This window comes from Penaeus chinensis, chromosome 7, assembly GCF_019202785.1.
Source record: "Penaeus chinensis breed Huanghai No. 1 chromosome 7, ASM1920278v2, whole genome shotgun sequence".
NCBI lineage: Eukaryota > Metazoa > Arthropoda > Malacostraca > Decapoda > Penaeidae > Penaeus > Penaeus chinensis.
The window spans coordinates 24,290,748-24,295,747 of record NC_061825.1 but is presented as its reverse complement, the minus strand read 5'-3'; the positions used below and the strand labels follow the sequence as shown (position 1 = coordinate 24,295,747).

At 42.5% G+C, this 5,000-nt stretch overlaps 1 protein-coding gene across 7 annotated transcripts in view; it reads right to left on the bottom strand.

Moving 5' to 3' along the window:
• Positions 1-5,000, bottom strand: part of LOC125027193 (irregular chiasm C-roughest protein-like) — a 36,162-nt gene that overhangs the window by 10,288 nt on the left and 20,874 nt on the right. The gene's annotated exons all lie outside the window — the stretch shown is intronic.

The window sequence follows — 5,000 nt, the reverse complement described above, 5'->3', positions numbered from 1 at the left end:
TGTGCGTGTGCGTGTGCGTGTGCGTGTGTGTGTGTGTGTGTGTGTGTGTTTTTTGTGCTTTCTGCACTGCCAATACTGCGAAGTACGTTGGTTATTATCCGCCAAGGTAATGCCGACTTTTGCATTAGACATTTATGCCAAATTAGCAAGAAATGATAAAAAAAGCGATTTAGCTGTATACATTTGGTGCAAGTATGGAAATGATGGAACCTTTCTTTGTTATTACAGAGGACTAGCAGAAGGTTTCCAAAAGAAAAGGCCTGGCTGCATTCCCCCTGCCATCGCCCAGTATCAGCGAAATCCGCCTAAGTCCGCGGCGTCGGAAGCGGGTCGCTTGGGCGTCCTGGCGCCGCTCCCACTTTGTATCCTCTCCCTCTTCCACTCCTCACGGTTACGCGTCCTTCGCCGTCCCTGCCTGGAGACCATAAGGGCTGATCATCTAGCTGTGTTCTGTTTCCTCACTCTCACAGCTAGATCAAGATATTCTTTCTTTTGAACTTTGTGCTTAGAGGGAATCCTCGTTCCACACTTCCTGGGAATGTCTACAGCGTTCTTTGTTCATAACACAAGTTGTTCACCACATCACTTGATTGTCTGGCGACGATGCAGGAGTCTTAGCTCAGCCGCCTCGCCGGGTTTGGGCCCAATCGCCCCCGTCCTGCTCGCCGGCCTAATAGAACCGGTCGCTCCGCTGGTCCACGTCGTAGGCGCGCAGCGGCGACACCTTGCGGGGGGAAGGCACCGATCCCACTTTGGTTCCTACAGCGAGGAGGACATCACTTACGTGGAGGTCAGCGCATGTTCATGTCGCTAGGTTCTATCTAATCACAGACTGAGGGTGGATTTAGGTCGGTGCGATTCTGGAGTCAGGATAGGCTGGGGGACAGGTGGAGCAGGAGAAGGGAGCTACTGGACCCGGCGAGAGCACGTCTCTAGCCTGACTCTGCAGTCTACATGCGATGCACTATATGCAACAAGGTAGGGAATATACTCTTGCACGTCACTTTCTCTAGTCAGTAAACATGCAGAAGGCCAGCTTACATATCCATTTCACGTCCCCAGAACCTCATGTCTATGGTACTGACTTTTTCTCTTCTTCACACCACTGTTTCGTGTCGGGTGCGAGCTGGTTTTTCTTTCGCTGACATGCCCATGGCTTCCCATCTGCCGCTGTCATAATTACCATAATATCAGTGCTACATGTCAACATATCAAGAATCTGTTTTTTCCTGTCTTTCAAAACATACAGCATGCATAGTCACCTCCAAGCTTTTTTTTTTTTTTTTTTTTTTTTGCAATATTGGACTCAAGATGCAACGCACTTCATTCGTACAAGAAGCACAGAGACCTACCAGGTCATCTGGCGGCTTCGAGTAGAGAGAGGCAGCTGCGATGACAAACTTCGCGAGGAGAACAGCCATAAAGTGCCACTCTAACACTCAACACGTGACCGATAAGAGTTGAAAGCCAAGTTAATCACACGGAATTCAAAGAAGGTCGTGCGCAGGAGTCAGAGGCAAAGCGGGCGTGTGCTGGCGAGGCGGGGCGGACGCAACGCTATCGTGACCTCTCTTTCGGAGATTCTTTGTCCACTTTTTCAATTTTCAATTCAGGAATTGAGGTAGCCAGAATAATTATTGATAAGAGTTCGTTGAAAAAGAATCAATGAACTGTTTCAATTACATATAGGAAATTCATTTTAAAAAACACGACATACTTTAAAACCCTTCCTTACGATCCGGTTAAATGGCAAATGGGAAAAATATCTAGTTTGACAAAATCAAATTCCCTGAGTAGAAGCTTCTTCTCAGCTGACCTTCTAAAATTTGTTTTTTCTTTGGCAATAAAATCATAATCAGATTTTAGGTCTCATTATTTTCCTTCAGTTAGAATACAATTTGTTAGTATAAATATATATTTTTTTTCTTTCTTTCTCTCTGGTCCGCAATATACATGATTGAGAAGACTGACTGGACACAGACTCGCCATTACTGTATTTGAACTCGGGCGGCACAGATGACAAAGCAGCAAGGACACACGCACACAGTCAAACAGAAAGTCATTCACTCCGAAAGTGAATATTCAACAAGCTAAAGCATTTTGGACTTCCCGCGCATGAGCTTCGTTTATGAACCGAGTTGTTCGGAGCAGTGACTTCCGTGGCTCATCCTTTAGTAATAATAATAGATTGTCAATAATAACAATCCTGGTAATTCAACAGTATTATAGAACTTTTGGCTAGTGACCATTGTTAACGTTAACACTGAATTTATATGAACTATTTATTGAACTTCTATCAAGGCATGAGTCATATTGCTGGAAATGCCTTCCCTCCGGAGCAAACATTCCACCTCCTGCACATGGCCTCACGCCGCCCGTGGCACAGGGCACTCACTGTGTGCTCTTCGACAAATGTTGTGGTTCTAGGTCAAATGAAATGCGTATTTTTTACCAGTCAATCGAACGACATTCAAGTCATGTAAATAATAGTTGTTGTTTAATGTGTTAAAAATCCTTATTCTTCCAATTTGAAGAAAGTCAAAACCAAGTTTCAACAAGCAAACTATCAAAGTAAACTTTATATGAGACAACTTTAGCTACAGATTCTACAAGTAATATATAATGTGTTTGAACACATTTGTATGGATTCGTAAAAAATTTGAAACAAGTAGTTTCACTGACTTTTAAATTCCCTACAAGCTCTGCAAGGTTTATCCGCCGTAGGTTGACGACCTGGCCTCTTTTCTTGTCTATTTGTACACGTTGTTTAGATATCATTAAAAAGGACACTTTCAGCTGATGCAGCTTTATTCCAAGATTAGATAAGACACTTGGTTTCGGGACCCTTTGAGCTACACCGTTAGCTGACTCCGCAATCACATTGTGGTTCCATCATTCCTGGCGCCATTTTGTACACAAAGATTCTTACACGGAACTGTCCACATTATGATCACCGCACGTTCAGGTACCTAAGATTTTCCAAACGCGTTTGTTCGTAATAAAATGCAGGGTAAGCAGACAGCGAGAGACCTATCAAGGAAGAAGAAAAAAGTATGACAGCATTAGGAAGTATTTTTGAAAGACTAATATCTGTTCAAGACCGTGAGAAGAGAAACAGAAGAGGACTTAGCGTTTTCTCTAGCATGTAATCCATAAAGATTTCAGACGACTTCCTAGATTACAGCACAAGTGCATGTCTTGACTAGTGAATCAATCTGACTGACACTGGCATGTCTTTATATTAAAGAATACAACTGATGAAATATTCCTATCGTAAAATGAAATAACACAGTGCATTAGAAAATATTACTTCATTTTATCTTACTACTAAGGTAGCTACAGAATACTTGGAAAATAGTATTTGTTTCTAAAAGCTGAATCCCGCAGCATCGTCAATTGCATTGTATGTACGAAAGGATGACATTACTTCCACTTTACACAAAAATCTTAATTGCTTCATAGTATTATTAAAGCACACACTCAAGCATGGTTATTTCTGGATAGTACTCAGGACTGTTCTGGGATATAACACATACTGGCAGATGTGTAACTATCATACAGTATTTTATAATAAGGTAATACTGGTGTCAAAGAATTTTCAGAATGTAAGGAATCAAAGTTTATGATCTGCAAAAACGCAGAATGCAATGCAAGACATTTTGCCAGATACTTAACTATGCATTTCGAACTCCCGCCCATTATGGATACACTTCACCATCACATCCCAAGTACTCGAGTGTTTATAAAAACACGTGAGGGGAAGGACACACTCGAAGGACCAGATCCAAGGAAGGACATGTTAGGAATATGTGGCGAGCCCGCAAACACCGCATTTTGCCGCGAAGTGCAAAGGAGAAACTCGAAAACTTCGGGGCGCGGGCGGGGCAGACGCAGCGGGCGATGATGACGGGTGGCAAGACCGAGCTTCTTCCTCCGTTCCCACAATTCATCTGAAAACGTTATCTAAATTCCTACATTCTAAGCACACACGTTCGTTACGGTGCAATATAATACGGCGTGAATTTAATTCAACTGGAATTACTTTGGCAAAGGTGAGGCCGTACCCGGTTTATGCACACGCCTCGAATTTGAATATCTCGCGCGCCACTCGCTTCGCCTTTTCAGTTTTGCCATTACGCCAAGTGAACTCTCGCAAACTATATTTGTTCACTTATCTCCTATTGCTAAGCGATGTGTCAACAGCTCTGCCTAACTGAAGCCACATTTTCCGTTTACTCCAAAATACTCGCGCTTCGCCAGGTGCGTGTTAGGCTATCGCTTTTTTCTTTGGCTCGTTCGCTCATAAAATCCATCTTGCGGCCTCATGGCTTTCCATCCGACGTCGCAAACGCGTCTGGCCAAACTAAGTATGCGACTTGAAAGCTGTTGCATAAATTGCATTCATTACTTCCTTTGCCAACAAGTCTCCATGCAAGCCATTCCAAAGCAGCCCAGATCTGCGCCGACTGTATTCTGTTTGATGTCAAGCGGTACACATATTTATTGCCTTTTTGTATAAGCGCCATTCTCATTTCCTCAGGATAAAGGCCGAATATGCTAGCAGCAAAATATGACGCTCGGATATTTACGCGGAGCTAATATCCTATAACCCGCATTCACACTCGAGCAGTAATCAGATGACAGTGACAGTCCATAAACTGTGCTGAATAACAGTTATGTTTTTCAATTTCCCACAACGTAATTACAATTCATAAAAATATATATCTAAACCATCGACGTGGTTACATTTATGAGTACTTTTCTTACATAAAAAGCATAAACTTTCTATATAAATGAAGGCAGTTGGATTACATTCAGTTATTTTATCTCTTTGAAGACGACTAAAAAAATATGTTGTAGAATATTTTAAGAGCAGAAAACAGACAACAGATCGTTACACTGAAAATCAGGTGTTGGATGAGGTAGTGTGGCAGGCCAAGAGAGGATGCATGCAAACACTGTGTCTTGGTGATAAATTCACAATACTGAACATAGCAAGG